This window comes from Pinus tabuliformis, chromosome 6 (genome assembly GCF_031772625.1).
Source record: "Pinus tabuliformis cultivar Carrire ecotype Pingquan chromosome 6, CPIR1, whole genome shotgun sequence".
Taxonomy (NCBI): Eukaryota; Viridiplantae; Streptophyta; class Pinopsida; order Pinales; family Pinaceae; genus Pinus; species Pinus tabuliformis.
The window spans coordinates 1,176,136,906-1,176,159,319 of NC_142292.1; positions in this window are offsets into that span (position 1 = coordinate 1,176,136,906).

The window sequence follows — 22,414 nt, forward strand, 5'->3', positions numbered from 1 at the left end:
GGAGACTAGAGTCATCTTTAGCTTTTTCTCGACTCTTAAAACATGAAAAAGCAAAGGTATGTTTAAAAGCGTCTAATAAAATTCATTCAAATCGGAAACACAAATTTTCCCCTTTATATTTTAGTTGATCGAGTAATCCGCAATCGTGGAAGAAAGTCAATTGAATATCCGTCGTTCTCGGAGGCTTGCGAGTCAACCATCTTTGTCTCCGGAATCGAAAACAATCCGGGCAAAGCGAACTCGTCGAACCAGTTCAAAATCTCCTTTAAAAGTTAGAACAAGTGTTCCAACAACATCTGAGATTCTGGTTACTCCAAACATTTCCGGAAACCCTGCCTCCATAGAAGAAGTTCAACCGCCACAGAGGGACAGTAATACTGATCCTAGTCTGGGGGCAAATACTTGTATGACCGAACCAGTTCCATCTGTAACCGGTCCAGAGAGTTTTGTTCCTCAAACATCTGTCGCTGTCGATACAACCCCTTCTTCGGCACCGGAAACCTTTTACGGACCTGACGGTCTTCCTCTTCCACCTGGTCTGATTGTGATACAGGAAATTATAGAGGAACCGCAAGTATCCACTCCAACTCATTTTGGAGTAGGGGTCACTCTATTTCCTGCTACAACAGAAGTTTGTCCATCACCAGTGGAAGTTCCTGTAGAATCACTAGGCAATCAATTGGATAGACTAAAAATGTCTGAACAACCGTCGACATCTAGGACTGTGTCAAATGACACGGCGACGGCAGAATTACCTGCTGCAAATCCAACAATGTTCGCCAGCATACCATCTGTCCCAACTAGCTCTCAGTCGCTAGAAGGAGTCCACCAAGAGACTATCTCGACAGTATGGTCTGTTCCTGTTTGTTCCGGAGTAATGTCTGGTAACTCTCATGGTGAGACTCATCAAATTGACCCTTTTGGGAATCTAATTAGGCCATCCAGTCCTCCAGGACAATCAATTGCCTTGAGTTCTGGATTTCTACCGTATGGGGGGCAGTATGCCCTTTCATTACCCCCTCCGGGAGGGTACCCATACGAGAGTTCTCAACCTTATTCAAGTTATGGTGGAATTGCAACGAGTAGTTGGGTACCTATGCTATCCCAGCCACCAAGAGTTGTATATTCTATGCAACAGTGTGTACCTGTGACAAACATCCCAACTACACCGGCTATTGTGACCGTGTCGCAAGTTCAAACAATGCCTGTTGTATGTCAACCTCAGATTTCTCAGGTTCTCATGCAACAGCCCCTTGACCCTGCGACCCAACCACGATCGCCTACTGGTGGGGCAACACAAGTACAGTCGGGTACAACTACCCCACATCTTGGTCCAATGGTTAGTATAGCGCAACAACCCATGGTGTCGCAACCGTGGATAGTGCAATACCAACAGCCGCAATTCCAACAAGTATACCAGGGTTCTGAACAACAAATCTTTGCGAATACGGGACAACCATATATCCAAAATGGTCAAAATCAACCACTTTATAGTGGTCAAGTCCATCAACCGTATCAGTCATACCAACATCAACTCCATTATGCTGGTATGCAAAGACCAACTGTTCAAGCTATTCCATCGTACCCTGGTTACGCTTCACCTAACTTGAATCAACAGTTACCATTCGTGGCGACTTTAGAGTTGCCTGATTTACATCGGTTAACCAATGATCCAATTGCTTACGCCCCATGGTGGCCAGTGATTCCGCACAAACTTCCATCCGACATTCCTAAATTCAATGGAAATCCAGGTGAAGACCCGTCGAATCATGTGATGACATTTCATCTATGGTGTTCGTCGAACACTTTAAATGATGATTCGATAAGGCTTTGCCTCTTTCAGAGGACATTGACAGGTCCCACGGCAAAATGGTATATAGAATTTCCTAGAGCTTCATTCGACAATTTTAGCTCCCTTGCCACGACATTCTTAACCCACTTTCAATTACCAATAAGGTATGAAACGGGAACAGAGATATTGACTAATTTCAAACAGACAACCGCAACTCATATATCAGATCATATACATGAGTGGCGACGTCGACGAAGAATGGTTAAAACATACGTTCCCGATCAGCTTTTAGCTGAGTGGTTTATAAATTCGTTACTTCCGGCCATAACGGAAGATGTGGCAAAGGGGGGTGTCGTAACAGAAGAGCAGGTTATCGCTCGTGCACAATATTTGGACTTAGTATATACTCAGTCTGGCACGCTCTATGACAAAATACCGGACGCCCCTAGACCAGAATTTTCAATCCCTCCTCCTCCTAAATCAAATAGTGACTCTCATGCCGGCGATGGCGTGATTGGCACGGCAAACACGAATCCGAAAAGGACCAATCAAAAGAAGGCCCATAAGGATTCGAATCAAAATGCGCATGAAGAAGTTCTTGCTTCGGAAGTAAATGCCGTATCGACAGATAAGGGCAAAGAAACCAATCAACCAGGAAGCAAGAAAAATCAAAACAAAGGGAAGAAGAAGAAACAAGGAGAGTCATCTCCTCGAAAAACTTCTTCAAGCCCTCCTCGAGATAGGAAACCACCTTATGGGTGTCAGATATGTGATGAGGATCACTGGACGAGAGAATGTCCATACAAAGCTGATCTAAAAAGATTCTTAAAGAGTTCGCAAACTCCAGCTGTGTTAACTGATCCGTTTCCCGATCGAGGAAAAAATCTGGTTGGTAGTGGAAATGCTTCACCGTCGCAAGTGCTTATGTTATCGATATCGAAGCAACAGAATGATGTTTTGATTTCGACAAGGAACAAAGATTACGGGAATCCACAAGTGTCGAACGATAAAGGTAAAGATCAACCTAGCAGTTCGACAACAACTTCGGCAGAAGTTGTACCCCCCATCACACATGAATTAACAATAAAACCGCCAAAGGGAGTAGTACACAAGTCGACATTTAATCCTCGTGCCAGAGCGGCACAGCATTATAATATAGTGGAAGATTTGGCGCAATCGCTGTCTACTATGTCGACTCTTGAAGTACTACAAAATTGCCCATCCCAAAGGCAGGCATTGTTATCAGCAATTGGTGGGGTGGATCCTAAAGATTCCAATCTTGTATCCTTTGACCACAAAGGATATGATCCTCAGTTACCAGCTCAACTAGCTTTCCTCGTCCATGTGAAAGCCCTCAACAAAACTGTTCATCGAAAAATTATTGATGAGGGGGCATCGACATGTATTATGTCGATGAGTTGCTGGAAAACTTTAGGATCTCCAACCTTGTCGCGATCATCGACAACATTAAAAGCATTCGACGGAAGGATATATACCCCTTACGGTATCCTTAGTAACTTAAAAGTTGAACTAGGGGGCAAAACAGTAGAAATAGATGTTGAAGTCATTGATGGCAATCTTGACTATAACATCCTACTGGGAAGACCATGGATTTATGCCATGCAAGCTGTTGTGTCGACTTATTTTAGGAAGATCGCATTCCCCTTTGAAGGAGGGATTACGGTCGTCGATCAACAAAACTTCCTCCCTAATGGTTCACAAGTTACAGGAAGCGTTCCTCTGATCCATGGAAGCGACCATTCGTTTCAAAATATCGGAGTAGGCCTACTAAAAGATCCTACATTAATGGGAACTTTCACCCTTCCGCCAACGTTCATTGTGGGAGAAGTGGCGACAGTAGGAACCTGCAATATAGAAGAACCTCAATATATAGATGCACCTCGATTTGAGTTATCATGCTGGGGGCATGCACAAGATTCGAGCAGTTTTAGCAATGTTCATGCTCGTTAAAAAATAAACGCAAGAATTCGAGCAGTTTTTGTACAGAGTTCATGCTCGTTAAAAAATAAACATAAATTGTGAGCAATCTTTCCCTACAGTTCAAGCTCATCCAGAAAAAATGAACCGGTAAATAACCTTGAGAAATGTAACCTTTGATAACCATATTAAAAGCCCTTGGTCGTGTTTATATGCCATCACCTCCATCCGTTCATTTGACCAATCGTTCATCTCCATATGTTTGTTTACCCATTTTGAGGAACAGCTGCGAAGAGTGATTTCACTTAGCCATCCTTGTGACACTGCCATGATTGGAAAATTCCAACCTGTACCTGGAATCTGCTGCTATCCCTGTTTATCACTCGTTCCTCAAAAGACGAGTCTTCTTTGAGCTCTTTTCACTGACTCGTAAAATATGAAAAGTTTGCCGAGTTTTGGCCTTCCAGCTCGTTAAAAGACCGGAAGAGCTATCCCTCCTCTAGATTTTAATCTTTTTGGACCTGAGGGATTATTGCACAAAAAGATCGAGCGCTTGTTTTGTTCGGCTCGTTAAAGAAATCGAAAATTCATCCCTTTTGTATTGTTTTATACTTTTTTGGACTTAAGGGATTAGATGACGAAAAAGGAATTTTGGAGTTAACTTTCCGTACCTTTTCAGACTCTCTAAAAATGAAAAGGACCGAGTTTTCCTTGTCGTTAGACTCGTTAAAATGATTAAATAGCGACAAACTTGTCTTTAGACGAGAACGAGTTTCCCTATCGCTAGGCTCGTTAAAACATAGCGATGGGCTTGCCCGAAGGGCAGGTTATAGAACAAGCATATGTTATCCTCCTCAAGCTTGACAAAAATAAAGAGGTACTGGTCAGCAATGACTGGGGAAAAATTGGGAGAACCTCACAGCATTAATGGTAGCAAGTCGCTCTTGAACATGACACTTTGTCCTCCGTATCACATCGGGTTGGGTTGTTTTATTCACTGGTCTCATAACCATGGTCCTCGCCACACCATCCACAATTGGGGTAATGCTACCAATCCATCACATCAGTGTCGTTATATGTTCAAGAGATGTGGTTCTGCAAAGAGTCAACCGTGTCCCATCCACTGCCATACATTGTCCTTCATCCATTTCATGACCGCCACCCTGAATCATACATCACAGTTTGTTTTCACCTCATCACAATCACTAGCTCCGTTCCGTGTCACTGATGTGGGATTCATTAAGGCCCTCCTTTGACGGATCTCTCCTTGTCGACATCAGCTCATTATCCAAGGAGTTGATCTAGGAACAACCCCTTCAGTACTTTGAAGCTTGCATGCCTCAATGGCAAGTTTCTCACTTCCGGCGACAGGTATACATCAATGACCTTCGACCAGAAGATTTTGCATGGTGGTCGACGCCAAGTCCTTTATTCCCACCATGTGAATTGTACTGCCGTACCTTGAGGGTCATCATCCTTATCGGTGATTCCTCTCGCGCTTGTTAACGGTTTACATCATTGACCGGTAATCAAGCGATGTCTTTCCATGTTCGACTTCAAGAAATTCTCACATGGATCGACTTGTACATCGAGTGAAGATCGGAAGAGATTGAAGACCCCGGATCTAGTTTCATCCATCCGGGCTGCGATATATATTCAGGACATAAAGACATTTGATATGTACATCATTACAGCAGATGATCATCCTTCTCAAAGGATGATAATTTCAGCAGAGAATTATCGGTCTACAATCAGAAGATCGTCTGTTCTATGTACCAAAATGTATTTATAAAGTTGAGCATGGGAATGCCCGCCTCAGCTAGATCATGAAAATGTATGAAAAATAATGTATTGTATTGTATCTTATTACAGGACACTTCTCAGCAGATTGAATGAACTTCGGATCCTCTCAATAAAGCATTTCACCCGATAAACGACCTCATACTTTAGGGGGCATCTGTTATAGACAATTTTGTGCCTTACAGCAACAGGCATGAATTGTCAATAATCCAAGGGATCCAAAATTCCCTAAACATGATGTTCCTACCCCTAGAGGAACAAGGTCAGCAACCCAACAGCTCTCAGATCAGTTCTCCACCTGAAAACACTCAAAAACAAGCAATCCTGAAATCAAAGCAGGTGCTCCACTAGGCTTCTGCGCTGAAACTCAGATCCTCCATGGTGTACCTGCGTTGCAAAGCAAGTGGAACAAAGGCCACCTGTGCTGAGCGAGATGGGACAAGTGGCACACTGAGTCATTGCTCTGGAATCTTCCAAAAATGACACTTGGATCAGGGATTTCGCCTTGTGATGAGTCAGAGGCTCTGTTTCTCCAAGTGGAAGCATGGTTCTCCAAGTGGACTCAAGAACTGAAGATCAACTAAAGATTAACTGAAGAGAGAGAGGACACAAGGCAGCTACACATCAGTTGCAAGCTGACTCATCCTTTCTCAATTCATCTATATATTGAGCTCTCTCCTATGAGCTCAGGGGGCTGGAATTTTGTGCAAAGTAATGCTATGTTGTTGGTTTCACTATAGAGCTATTGGGTGATTGCTCGAGGGAGGTGAAGAGGAGAAATTCTTTCTGCTGGGAGGTGTTGCTGGATTAGGACCTTCAATGGTTGTAACACTCTCAGAACCTTTACTTCTTCATTAATAAAAGCTATTGAGGTTCTTCTATATATTGAGTCAGCAAAAGAGCAAGGAGCTGGGAGAAACAGAGCCTCTGACTCATCACAAGGCGAAATCCCTGATCCAAGTGTCATTTTTGGAAGATTCCAGAGCAATGACTCAGTGTGCCACTTGTCCCATCTCGCTCAACGCAGGTGGCCTTTGTTCCACTTGCTTTGCAACGCAGGTACACCATGGAGGATCTGAGTTTCAGCGCAGAAGCCTAGTGGAGCACCTGCTTTGATTTCAGGATTGCTTGTTTTTGAGTGTTTTCAGGTGGAGAACTGATCTGAGAGCTGTTGGTTTGCTGACCTTGTTCCTCTAGGGGTAGGAACATCATGTTTAGGGAATTTTGGATCCCTTGGATTATTGACAATTCATGCCTGTTGCTGTAAGGAACAAAATTGTCTATAACAGACTGGCTGGTAGAACTACAATATTTCTAGAGGCAATGCAGTGATAGGTAGCGGGTGCCTGCCCCTCTTGTCTGCGTAATTTCTTCAGGAAGTGCAAGTAGGTAGGCTGGCAGCTTCCACGCAAATTTTTGGAGGAAACATTGGATCACTACCCAAGTATAGTTCCCCAGTTGACCAACAGGAGGCTTGATGGATATGCTTGCGGGAACTGTAGACTAAGATAGCTTCTTGGGAAACTTATGTGTTGCTCTAGGTGACAGACAGCTGGGTTAATTCCATAATTGTGTAGTGAAGACTACCTGGAGGGCAGCCTCAAGCTCTGTGCAGTTCTAGGAAACAATGCTTGGTTACTAAGGGTTTAGGCTGCATAGTGCAGCTCAGTGGAGGTCCGACTAATGGAGGGTGTTCCAGTCAATGAAATTTTGGAAAAGAAGGCTAAGTGTGTGAGCAAGTGAAATCATGTATATATTACCTTGTGAACACACACTTAGTATGGCTCGACGACAAGACCCCTCAAATCAACAAGACAACATGTGCTTAGCTTGATCCTTTGCGAGACTGTCTAATGGTGAAAGCGACAAGTGCAACACTTTAGATATACCTTCGAATGATTGTGATGGCACTTGTGTGACAATTATTAAAACATTGTGTGTGAGAGCAATGGGTCTTTACATAGTCGAAACAACTCATGCACACAAAGACAAGCCTTCGATATCACTAGAACAAGGTCGCAAACATGACATTACAATATCCATGCTAAAGACGACAATTAGTCAAAAAAGAGAAAAGGAAGCAAGACATGTAGAGGAAACACATAAAATGAATTTTTTTATTTGTGCACATGCATGTTACTAAAGACAGTATGATTTGGCAATGACAAGAAGTCCTGCAAACTCAACTAAGAGGTGCACTTTGAAAGGTGTTCTTTACTTACCATACTTACCCTCGAGATGATTGTGCATCCGATAGAGTTTTTCATACAGTCCTGATCTATTTCCATCACTTGGTCTCTCTCTCCTTCTCCTCAACTCCTTGGGAGTGATATCAGCATGTCACCTTTTCCTGTATCCACTGGGAGATATATCAATGCACTTTCAGTGGGAAGTGTCTACTACTGGGATGAGGCCATGGGAGGCGCATCTGCGCTGTTTCTGCATGCAAGAAAGACATGACAATTTGGAAAACACTACGCAGTTTTGAGGCATAGGATACTGCTGCGGGATGGGTTATTGCAAATCTACCTCTATGTAATTTTTGAGTGCAGTGCAACCTAGGAAGCTGGGAGGAAATACTGCGTAGTTTCGGACGACAGTGGGTTCCGACTGGGGGAAGGACACTGGGGGAAAAGGCTACGCAATTTTGGATGGAAATGGATGCTGGGGTATCTACACACTACAGAGTTCCGGTATGGAAGAGGAATCTTGATGGTTGCAAAAGCAAAATGCACAATTCCAGGAGGCTGAATGAGGCTAAGTTGCCTAGAAAATTGGCTAAGTGTGGGATCAGTGAAACATATGTACACAGTGATAGGAATCGATTATGATCACACATGAACACTTATTGATACAACATAGACCATACATAATGTATAAGACATACTTTTCTTGATGCAACGACCTTCGTGACAAGAGTGTGTGAAGTGAGTGTGAAACATATCTATGTAATGAAAACAATTCCTACACACAAGATTTCCCTTGAAGTGAAACAACATTACCTTTGCATGAAAAACAACAATCCCATGCTCAAGATGACACATGATACATAAAGATGTGAACATGAAAAACTCTTAATATCATGGAGGGGATCTTGAAATCATCAACTCACTAACAAGTGACCAAGGATGATCGATCGCAGGGTCCAAGGTAGGCTCTGAAATTTGCATGCGAACCAAAATTTTGGAGGTTGGTTCTAACCACTACAACATAATTCTATGCTAAAATCAATGTCTGTTTTTGGTGGTAACCTGAGAATTTCATTTGGGAAAACATCTTTGAATTATGACACCATTGCAATTTCATCTAAATTCTTTGAGTTTCTTTCCTGTGTTAAATCTTCAACATTGCAAAGCATTTACACCCCTTTTTTGTACATATTTTTAATTGCAAGGATGATATCTATATTGTTGAGTTTGGTTTTGGTATACCTATAATGTTTTATACTACTCCATCATTGGTACAAGTAATATTCTTTTCCAAGAAGTTAATAACCACTCTATGCTTTTCTATCTATTCCATACTCACTAACACATCATATGATCCTATAGTTATGATATTCAAATTCATTTATGTTTTAAGTCCATTTAAATTAATAGGGAAATCCCTAACCAAACTAGTGATATTCCCTTTAGTGCCAATTTCTAGTTTTACCATCCAAGGGTTTTTATGGTTTTCTATTTTCAATTGGCATTTGTCCAATATCCTTGGACTAACATAACTTAAACTAGCTCTTGGGTCTATTTGAATTGACACAATCTGGTTTAGAATGTTGCCTTCTTTTTCAATCATAGTGGATTAAAGTTCATGTTATCGATCCTCCAAGGCTGCATTGATCCTAGGAATACTCCTAGACACATTCACCATGGAGGCATCTTGTATATTGTGTAAATCTTGATTAGACTTAACATTATACGAGATATTTCAAAGCTGATGAGGCTCCCCATAGCCCCAACACTTCAAGGGTTCTCTTTCCTTCTCATTGGCTCTTTTACCATTTAGATCAATTAGTTTGGATCATGTTTGCGATTAAGTCTTTTTTTGGTTATTATTTCTATAGAAGCTTCCATTTTGATGATTTTTTATAGAATTTTTTAAAATAAGAATATTTGAACCCTTTATTCCCTTGCATAAATATATCAATTTTCTTATTTTTCCAAGGTTTTTAGTTATGGCCTTTCTAATAATTTCATTCATTTCCTTGGGGTTGTTATACTCAATATTTTCTTTGAGAAAGGGGGTAAACAAATGATGAGTCACTAAAATTTGGCCTTTTCCTCGTGAATGTATGCTACATATTGGAGGAGATGGGTGAATCTAGTGACTAATTTATCCATGGTCATCTAGACCAATCTTCAACTCGTGAAACTCTAGCTCTACCATTGTAATACCTTTTTGTCAAATATTTTTCTTTCAAATGTTTTTTAAAATAACCCCAACTCAAAGTATTATTTTCTATATTATGCATAATCCTAATTTCATCCTACCATACGGATGCCTTACCTTGCAACTAGGAAGTGGCCAATCTAGCTTTCATATTACTGGGGTATTCATATACCTGAAAAAATTTATTTATGTTTAACAATCATGTTTTAGTTTCCTCCTCTAATTCACCATCAAATGTGAGAGGTGCAATTTTATTAAACTCTCCCTGTAATTATTCTTTTTTTTTCTTCACCTGATTAGGTGATATTAGTGGAATATTAGATGAACTATGTTCAATTCCTTCTTCATATTTAGATATGAGAGGCTCACTGTCATCTATACTTCCTTGATCCTTCCTTTTGAGAGATTACTCTTTATCTCCATATTTGAGGTTTTTCCTAATGTTTTCTTATTTGGCTTTCTGGTTAGGATTTTTATGAGTATTTCCTTATTGATACTAGATTTTAATAGTTTTTCATTAGCTACTCTAATGCTTGCTAGTTTTTCTTTCATACCTTTCACAATCTCCAACAATTCTATTGTATTTGATGATGTCTCACCACCCCACTTGATGTAGGTGGATATTGGTGGCCACCTGCCAATTCCACTTGGACCCCCACCATTATTTCTTTCAATTTTTCAGTTTCCTTATGTAGCACAATTTACTATTTTTAGCATTCTTTCGGGTCCTAAACTTCTGGAACTGTTTTGAGGCCCTAAACGACGTTTTTTTTGGAAATCTATCTCTAGTGATTTTTTCCCTGAAATCATATTTTCCATCGTAGTCCTTCGGGATATCTTTCCAATGGGGTATCATGCGCGTCAAACAGAGATAATATGACCAAGTCGCGACCCCAAAAATTGGTTGTCCAACTAACCCCAATTGAGCCCATAAACTCTTAGTGTTACATCTCCTCGGGTTAGGTTTTTGGTTGTTTAGGGTTTTCTCTTATTGTTCAATAATAAAAAGGCCCTTGGGTATCATAAATTAATGTAGTTCAGAGGCATGTAGCCACCACATCTCTTCTTAGAGATAAGCTACCATCGCCAGAGCTAGTCTTATTTCCATTCTGTTTGTAAGCATATTTCAGTATTTGATATTAATGAAATGAAGTGTTATTTCTACTGCATCTTTGTATTTATGGTTATATCTGTAATTTGTTGTGTTCCTGTTAAAATTCAGATCAGTGGTATCAGAGCAGTCTACTCTTTCTCTGTTTTTCTTTGCATGTCTCGGAAGAGGTCGAGATATAAGGAGTTAGGGCTTGAACTAGTCAAAAATTTGCAAGACCAGCCTCTCAAATCCTGACAACCTCCCATGGCGGATGAAAGAAAAGATGAGGGGGTGGGAGATCCTATCAAAATCTTACTTGAAGAAGCCCTCGAGTGACAAAGGAATGCGATGATGGACAACTTTTCCCAGATCCTTCAGCGACTACCCAAGGGAAACGCATCTACTTCTGACAGCTACTATGGAAGTACCACACCCTTTAAGGTACAAGTTAACTTTGAAATTCTCATATTTGAGGGTAAAATAGATGAAGACATTGTAGATAAATGGTTAAATCCACTAGAAGGATATTTTTAAGTTCATGATTTTTCCAGCCAGGAAAAGATCACTTTTTCACTTCTCAAAGCAGCCCCCCACATCAAGGGTCACTGGTGGGAAACCTACTTTGAGTAGAAGGATGAAAGTAAGAACTCACTATTTTCAACCACACCCACTTGGAACTTGTTTTGAGATTCCATCAAGGAGTAGTACTATCTTGTCGAGAGCTATGAAGATAAATACATAAAGTGAACAACACTGTGACAGGGAAGGGACCAAGATGTGCCAGAGTTTACCAATGTTTTTCATACCCTTCACACGAAGTTGAGTATCAATGATTCTGAGAAGCATTTGATTCTCAAGTAATACGGATGCTTGCACAGGTACATCCAGGACATAATGGAATTCCTGGACATCTCCTCGCTTGGCACGACATAATGATATGTCGTCAATATCAAGCAAAAGTTTAAACAGAATAAGTGAGAGTTTGAATATGCGAATCCTAAGCAAGGGAAAGGTGCCCCCAAACCACAGAACAAAGGACAAAGCCAAGGTGGGGTGGCCCAGGACAACCTGCTAAAGCCACAAGCAAAGAACAACATCGTGAAGCCAAAGAAGGACACGAGAAAGTGGTGTGAGTTCCATAAGAGCTCCACTCAAAACACAAGTGAGTGTTGGGTCAAGTAGTCACTGATGGTCGAGCTAAAGGCTTTGGAATCAAATGCATGTTCTGACTTTGAGTCAAAACCTGACAAGTGGAGTGACAAAGGGAAGCAGATTATCAATGCAAAGCCCAATGCCACCATTGCCACCATGGATATCTAGAAGGAGGAACTTGAAAATGCAGAGGAGGAAGAGTGCCTCTTCTCCTCCCAGATGTGGGTAAAGGGTTCCTTGCTACAGTTCATTTTCAACAACGGGAGCTAAAAGAACCTCATTTTGGCAAAGGTCGTGAAGTGTATGGGCTTATAGACCATAACACATCCACAACCGTATACCATCAAGTGACTTCACCAAGGACGGGATCTTCGAGTGAGTGAGTAGTGCCGCCTTCCATACAACATCAAGCCCTTCACAGATGAGGTATTATGTGACATATCTACCCTTGATGTTTGTGATGTATTATTAGGCCAACCATACATATGGAAGTGACATGCTGTGTATGATTCAAGGCCTCATGTTGTTATTGTTACTTTGGGAAATAAGTTGTACAGGATACCGAAGGTAGCACCGCCTACCATCTATTTGGTTACTACAAAACAATGCAGTAAGATCATTTCCAAAACCAGAAAATTTGCTTTCCTGATGATACGCCCTTAGGGAATGAAGAATACGATGGCCAAAACCTCTAGACAGGGCCCCTCCGCACGACAACAACAGATGGACAAGGTCATGGAGGAGTATGAGGACACCTTCACCTCCCCTTGAGGGGTGCTTTTACACTGTCAGGTCAAGCACTCCATTGATTTGACCCCAGGTGCACCACTTCCCAATGGATCAATCTATCAGTGCTCCATTCTGGAGAATGACAAAATCAAGAGTCAGATTCAAGAGCTACTGCAGAAAGGTCACATCCGTCCAAGTTCATTGCCTTGTGGGAGCTTGATCGTGTTGGTATAGAAGAAGGATGGGACTTGGAGACTCTGTATTGACTATCGAGCATTGAACAAGATCACTATCTGGAATAGGTACCCGATCCCATAGATTGATGACCTTCTAGACCAACTGAAGGGGGGGAAATATTTCAGCAAGATTGACTTGAAATCAAAATATCACCATGTGCCAATCGAACCCTTTGATGTGTGGAAGACTGCCTTCAAAGCCAAGGAGGGCCTTTTTGAATGGTTGGTTATCCCTTTCAGGTTGATGAATGCTCCTGTAAACTTCATGAGGCTGATGGATGAAATTTTGCTTCCATTCACCAACTCATTTGTAGTGGTATACTTGGATGACATCCTTATCTTCATTCAGAATTGGGAAGAGCACCTCCACCACATCCGATAGGTTCTCCAAACACTACGGCAACACAAGATATGTGAAAATTTGGAGAAATACACTTTTGGCATGACCCAAGTTCAGTATCTAGGATACATTATTGATGAAAGACAGGTGTATGTGGATCCAGCCAAGATCTAAGTCATTTGGGATAGGCCACTCTAACTACTCTAACATAGCTCTACAGCTTTCTGGGTCTTGCCAATTTCTACTGTAGGTTCATTTTGGGATTCTCTCATATCACTTGTCCCTTGAGTCAAGCCACCAAGGGAGGAGAAAAAGAAAAATTATTTTGGTCTGAATCTCAACAGAAGGCATTCACAGAGTTGAAATATTGCCTTTGCTTTGCACCAGTGCTCACATTACCAGAATTGAAACAGCCATTTCAGATCGAGACAGATGCCTTTAACTATGCTATTGGGGTAGTCTTTACTCAATATGGGCATCCAGTGGCATATCACAGTGAGACACTTTCAGACACAATCAGGAAGTATCCCATTTATGAAAAAGAGATGTATTCCATTGTGCATGCCTACCGTCAAAGGAAGCATTACATTTTGGGGAAGGAAATGGTCATCCACACAGACCACCAGCCCCTGCAGTTCATACAGACTCAAGGGAAGTTGCAAAATGATCGCCATCAAAAGTGGTTCACATACCTGCAACAATTCCATTTGAATATCAAGTATAAAAATGGAAGCACCAATAATGTTGCAAATTGCCTCAACCGACCATCGATCATGGCATTAACCACTGTACTCAAGTCTTGTGGGTACGAGACTTTTGATTAGCCACTTCTCTACAAAGGCAACCCATAATTCGGCCACACATACCAGATGCTCTTTGAGGGTAAGCAAGTTCCGTATTTTCACCTCCAAGATTCATTGTTATGCCACTTGAGACACATTTTTGTTCCTTGAAGTGAGGGTGCCAAGATGATTTGGGAAGTGAATTTCAGTCAAGTTGCTGGGAATTTTTGGGTCAAGAAAATAGTGGTAGTGCTACAAAATTATTTCTGTTGGCCGAATCTTTGACAGGATGTTGGGAAGTACATCAAATCCTGCACTGTTTGTGCCATTGCCAAACTGACCATCAAGAAGCAAGGCCTCTATACTCTGCTACCTACCCCTAGTTGACCTTGGGAATCCATCTCCATGGATTACATGTTGGGCCTTCCTTCTACTAAGCATGGCAATGACTGTGTTTTTATGGTCGTCGATAGATTCTCAAAGATGGCCATTATGGTTGCTTACAAGAAGAATATCACATCGTAAACCACTGCTAAACTATTTTTTGAATGACTGTGGGCACTTTGGGACCCCAAAGTCTATCATCTTAGATTGGAACAACAGGTTCCTCAGTAAACATTGGTCCAGTCCCTGGTCGATGTTGGACACCAAGCTCACTAAGTCCACAACTTTCCATCCCCAAACTGATGGCCAGAAAGAGGTCGTCAATAGGATGATCATACACATTCTACACATGTACAACTCAAAGCATCCACACACATGGGATTAGAGCTTCCCCTATGTCCAGCACAACTATAACTGGGCCCTCCATAGCTCGATTGGCCACAACCCTTTTTACGTGGGCTTGGGATTCCAATCAATATGTCCCATTAATGTGGCCATGCCATTTGTAGCTACTCAGGTAGATTTGGCTCATGTCCAGTCTGAAATTGATAAGGAAAACAACTTCATTGAGCACATCCAACATATCCGCTAGCAGGTCCATGACATTCTAGAGAAATCAAATCCTAATTACAAGCAACAACATGATCAACATCAGGTGCCACACAAGTTTCAGGTGGGTGACAAATTCTAGATGCATTTGCAAAAGGAACGCCTTACTAGAGCCTATCGGAAACTCATACCACTCTGATATGGTCTTTACAACATTACCAAGGTTGTGGGAGACAATGAATTTGAGCTCACCATTCCCCCATCCCTTGGTCTGCACCTAGTGCTCAATGTGGACCACCATTGACCATACTTCCCACCATTTCTAGACACATCAGACATTGCAGAATAACTCACACCTATAAAGTTAAATCCAGATTGCATGGAACAAGCCACAACTTATCAGATCATGGACACGTAGATCAAGCACACTCACCAGAAGAAGATCCAACTGTATTGAGTTTTCAAAGCAAGCCAAATCCTTCACCAGGGCAAGTGGCTCACTAGGGACCAAGTTCAACAAAAGTTTCCTCATCTCATGGAGGAACTCAACACAATGGGGACCATTACTTCCTAAGGGGGGAGGAATGATCTAGGTGGATATTGGTGGTCACCCACCAATTCCACTTGGACCCCCACCATTGTTTCTTTCAGTTTTTTAGTTTCCTAAATTGTAGCACATTTTACTATTTTTAGCAGTTTTCTGGCTCCTAAGCTTCCAGAGCCATTTTGAGGCCCTAAAAGACGTTTTTTTGGCAATCTACCGCCAATGATTTTCTACTTAGAACTGTCTTTTCTATCATATTCCTTAGAGAGATCTTTCCAACAGGGTATCATGTGTGTCAAATGGAGATAATATGACCAAGTCATGATGTCGGGAAGTTGGTTGTCCAACTAACCCCAATGAGGCCCATAAACTCTTGGTGTTACATCTCCTCGGGTTAGGGTTTGGTTTTTTAGGGTTTGCTCTTATTGCTCAATTATAAAAAGGCCCTTGAGCCTCATTATAACGTAGTTCAGAGGCATGTATCCACCACATCTCTTCTTAGAGATAAGCTACCATCTCCTGAGCTAGTCTTATTTCCATTCTGTTTGTAAGAATAATTCAATATTTGATATTAATGGAATGAAGTGTTATTTCTACAGCACCTTTGTATTGATGGTTTTATCTATAATTTGTTGCGTTCCTGTTTAAATTCGGATCACCACTATACCCAAAGTTCCTCTCCATCAATAGGTTTTGAATATTTCTCTATCATGAATTTTCTTTACTTTTCCCCTTACTATGCAATAAAAAACATTTATGTTGTTAAATTATAGTCGTCATATGGCTCATAGACCTCAGTGTTGTAACCTATATCTTTGATACCACATGCAATGTACCTCTAAATTTAGACATACTTTGTTTTTTATTATAGCTTTTATTTAATTCCATATTGTGATTATGGCACAATTGTCTCTTAGGAAAAGGTTATAATTTCATGATCATATAGAATATCTCTTCCCATGTGTAAGTTCTTAGTGTTCTTTCAATTGATAATACATTATGGAGGAGCTCTTACTATCATGGTTCATTTACTTTACTTTCAAAAAGATAATACACGAATATTTCTATGAAAAGGAATGAGATTCGACCCTTTAACCATGGGTTCCACACTTACTTATACAGTCCTTGTGTATCCACTATATCACCATCTTTCTAATGTAAAATATGCCTTGTAATTAAAAGATGTTGGGCTCGAACCAAAAACATGCTTGATACTAATTATACCTTTTCCCCATACTTAACCATTAAGTCTTTATGTGATATGTGAACTACTGTCTTACTATAAAGTTACTATATGAATGGTTTAATATTTTTTTAATACATGTATTCATGTACATATCTAGCCATTTTTGTTTCGCCCTCCTTGAGATACACTTAGATATTATAGTCATGTGGGTCCTTACACCACTTTTCGGGTATGTAGACCACAAGTATAATCTATCCATGTGATGAGGTCACAAATGGATGGTTAAGATGTTTTATCATCACATTATGGTGATGGTCTCTTGATAAATCAATTGTTCATAACAAATATATCATTTTGCATTTGTTCTTCCTCTACTTTCTAAAATTCCCATAATACTAGTCTAAGGTTATACTCTATAACTTATTTTTCCTATTAATAAAGCTATTGGCTTCAAACCCACACTTTGGAAGCTCCTCAAATGTTATATTATAGGTAACTTCACATTTTCCTATGAAAGTGGGTTTAATAATTGTACTACTGATGGTTTGAACAGTGTTAACTTAAATTGAGCATTAAATTCTTATACTAACATCTTTTTTATAGGTTTCCCAACATCCTTCTATCTGACAATTTGTATAGGTGCTACGATTCTTCCATAGTATGCAATAGGATTACCATAGTATTAGCCATTTTCATAGACTAAGTATCCTTGGCTTAGGGTTTATATGTATAATTGGTTGTTGGATTCATTGTTATTTTTTTATTAAATAGGGATTTTCTGAATTTCCCTTTTTGAATTTTTGAGAGTTTTCTTATGTATTCCATCTCAGATTTCTTCAATTTAATTTGTTACAATAGTTTTTTGTTGAAATACGTCCAATGTTTCAATGAAGTAATTTTATTTTAAGTTGTTAGATGAACCTATTGGAGTCAATTTACTAATCAACAATTATCTTGATGATTGCAGGACCTTCAAAGAATCATTTAACAACATTATGCTTTCCTTAGTACATTTTGTCAACAATTCTCCATGGAGATGATGGCTAATTTAGGGTTTTATCGTTTGACCATTTAGGAGAGTGAATGCATACAAAGATTATATCCCAACACTTTTTATATGAATGATTAATCTATTACATTTTATTTATATGTTATAGAGCAGGTTTTATTACTTACATTATTTTCAAGGTTTTGATTTGGGGAATAACCCAAGGATTTCTCTTCACTTACAAGCATTTTGAGAGCTTATGCGTTTGAATTCATCACATGATCTATTGGAGGCCTCATTTGTTGAGCCAATCCTTCTCTATTGGGTATTTTATCTAACCATGAATGCAAATATTTGTTTTTATGTATTAAGATGAGAATACTAACAAAAAAATTCTCTTTTTCTTTAATACGGGTTAGGTTTTCAAACCCCATCGCAAGGCTTTATCAAAACTACCTCATCATTATATATGATTTACATTTCCAGGAAATAATTTCCTTTAACTCCCTTCTTTTGCAAGGTTTATAGATATGGAGATAGAGACCGACCAGTGATGGCCATAACTGCTATGTTACAACTATTTCAATGGAGTTTAGCATACTCAGCCTCGATTTATGTAATTAGCTTATGAAGTTAGTATTATCCTATTTTTATACTATGTATGTCAAAAATGGCATTAGCTAACTCCATAGTGTTTCTCAAGTAGACTTGTTTTGGAGTTATTCTTAATAGAATACATTGTACTCCTATTCTTTTGTTTAGGGTTCCTAAGCCCATATTATATTTACATGGTTGATGTATTTATTTTCAAACAAGTAATATGAAGAGGATATTCTGATATATATCTTAGACACTGTAAATTCTATTCTTTATGGCTTGTTTTTACATGATTCCTCGACCTTGAGTATGTAGAATTATTATTTTTCTCTAAGTTGTTTCCATTCCTCTCTGCGTTATCAATTAGATATTTCTTTTCCTTTATTGTTTCATTTTTTTCCTCAATAATTCCTCTCTTTGAAACATTTGGTCAAAGTCAATTCTTGGATTTCTTCTAGGCATGATTTGAACATAAAGATAGTTATATAATTCCTATACATACAAGTTCAGTAACTTATTTTCCGATAGCGTTTTACATATTAAATATATACTACATACATGAGGAGGCTAATATGTAGGTTATCCCTCCAAGCTATCTCACAAGCATGTTAATCCTACTTAATCCTTCTATATGTTTGTATGGTGGCTTGTATTAACACATCCACAAAATTACCATTTTTTCATCGTTTAAAATACTAAATAAAAACAACCATATTTCACTAAAACACTAATATATTTAGAATTTGTTGACATTAATGATTCAACTAGGAATTTCCAGCCTTTATTTAGAAAAATGTTTATAAGTTTCTTTATTCTATTCAACATATCATCACATGCATAACTTTTCTTTGTTTAGTATGAAACAGAGATGTATCTATACTTCACTTATTGTTCATAGTGACATGAAAACATGAATATTACTATATAATTTAATCTACATGATAGTTATTTTTTCTTTGTCGTGCAAACAACCACATGATAACATCCACTATTTAGTACATGCTTGAAACCTTTCAGATAACCAACAAATCCAGTTAAATTTTACTTATCTAAACCCTTGAAAATAAATTAGGAACCAACATGTTCCTCCCAACTAGTGAATTGAAACCACAACAACTCCCTCCGAGCCCCATGATTCTCTGTTGTCAGTATTTTATTTTCTTCTTGTTGGAATAAGTCTTCTTTCCCACACAGACTTTAGTAGTGTCTCACCTTTTTCATTTTTTTTTATCTTTCCTGTTCCTAGTAATATTTACAAGAAACTCCCTTTATTCACATTTAGCACTACATTTCTGTCCAGAATATATTTTTTCCCAACAGAACCTCTCTCTCCAATTATGTTGCCTCTTGTGGTGATCCTCTTCCTACAACCTTGGGAAGTCATGGGAAGTCATAACTATGGAAATTTCCACCTTTACTTGTCCACTCATGCAACAAAACACTTTGACTACTCACATGTTGGTTCCCATAATATTTCCAAATAAAAATAATATTTTATTTACAACTATACATAATTATTTACATCCATCATTCAAAATTCTTAAATTTAGTCTTGGCCTAACGACTAGTGTCTCTAATTTAATATTTACAAGTAAACATAAAACCATAAAGTCTTGCAAAATTTATTTGCAATAGGGTTATTACAAGGTACATGGACACTTAGATAACGATTGAGTCAATAGCCAAGAGTCCTTTTTAAGGGGAAACCTATTTTTACAATATATCGAATATGCATAAGAAAATTATGATTATTCAAATGAATTTCCTTTATTATTAATAGGAGATAAAGATGGCATGATGTATCTCATACCCTAAGATGGTCTCAATATAAAGAATATAATAATAATAATCCATTGCAACATAATCGCTTACATACCTAGTAAGTAGACAGATAATCCAATAAGTATTCTATGATACTCTAAGTCGATTAATGATTTTGTAAGTATATAAATTCAAGATTGTGGGAAAGAAAATAGGAGCTCATTCAAAGTTAAGCCTCCACATTTAGTCATCCATAATTCATCCTTGGTGTATCCTACATTCTACGCCTCCATGATGTAAGTTAACGCCATGCCCACTTCTCTGCTCACTAATCCTTAGACTTAGTATCAAATGTGCCATTAATTGGAAGTATTCTAGTGAAATAGCTTGATATCCCAACTTTAGAAGAAAAACCAATAAAAAATACCTAGAGAGCAACTAGACAAAGTTAATGAGGTTCCATAATAAGCAATATCCTAAGCTACACTTTTAAGACATACAATTTAATATGTACCTCTTGGTAATGATCATTAGACCCAATGTATTGGACTATGGTTCCAATATTTAGGGCCCTAGCCTTTTGTCATAGCATTTCGTTAGAAATAGAAAAGTCTGATATTTGTTTTTAATTATATGATTTATGTTAAGAAAATGATTTCTCAGCACCTTAAAACTATGTTTAAATTTTCCTCCTTCCTCCACAAGACCTAAACCCATGAAGACTTATCCATGAAAAGTAGGAGTTTTTCCCTTCTTGACATTTCACTCCTTAAAGGAGATTTCCTCTATAGGGCCCTCAAAATGGAGGTGTTTTTGGTTCTTTAAGGCTTCTTTATAACTTCAAACTATTAGCATATGTGTTGATCATCTACCCCATTTTATGTACTCCTTAGAAATTTTTGGTCACCCTCTACCCACCAAGAATAATATCATAAACATGGTAGTTAAATAGGATATTGTATATAGCACATCTAGGTCACTTAGATGCGACCCTAACAAGGGACTTATCCCTATATGGGCTTATAATTGAAGCACTTTTTGCAGTTGAGTGACTCATACAATCCCATGATTAGAGAGGATTTATTGACAATGTCACTTGATATATTTCAAGTTAGAGGAGCACCTCATATTCATATGTATATTTACAACAAGATTATAGGAATGTTCCACTTATTTTACTTAGATTTATATTTGTTGTGACTACTTTCATTTGTTACCCATACTAGATATTCCTAGATCTATTAATGAGGGAGGTTACAGGACATGGTTTTAATTTTTACGAGGATCACCAAATAGAATACATCAGGTGGATCACTTCTTTCCATCCCTAATTCCTCATCCATCTATGGTAGAAAGTGATGAGACTATGAACTACAATGCATTTGATGCTAGATTAATGATATTGAAAATCTATTATTTATATTTACATTTAATATTTATACCTCATGAGGCCTTTTGGTATTTATTATTTTAGGTTTAACCCTACACAATTAATTATTGATAGAGAAAATATGCAATGGAACACACAAATTAACACAAATATTTTACCCTGAAAACCCCAAAAAGGAAAACCAGAAATATTTTTCAATATATTCTTCTTTACAATATTACAATACGATATATCTATATATATATATATATATATATATATATATATATATATATATATATATATATATATATATATATATATATATATATATATATATATATATATATATATATATATATATATATGTGGCATCCGTAAGTTGCTAATTCATTTCCCTACATTAGAATGAAACTTTAATTCCTAATCAGAATTACAAAACCATGTGCTAAACCAACATGCACCACGAAAGTGCTAAAGTGAAAACCATCATGTAAAGAATATAACACATACCCAACTTTATCCCACCTATTGTTTTCTTTACATATAGGGGATCATAGAAGTACATGATCAAAAAATCAAGGTAATGGTACCCATTATTTCTTTACAACACTACATTAAGAGAACTTCTTAGTCATCATATATTTCCTTAATGAATCCATAGAATTTTTCAAATTGTCAACCTTTTCTAATAGCAACTTGTTGTCTTAAATCATATATCTCACAAAGTGATACTAAAAATCAATATTTTTTGTCTTAAAATGAAAATTTGGCTTCTTCGCTAGAAA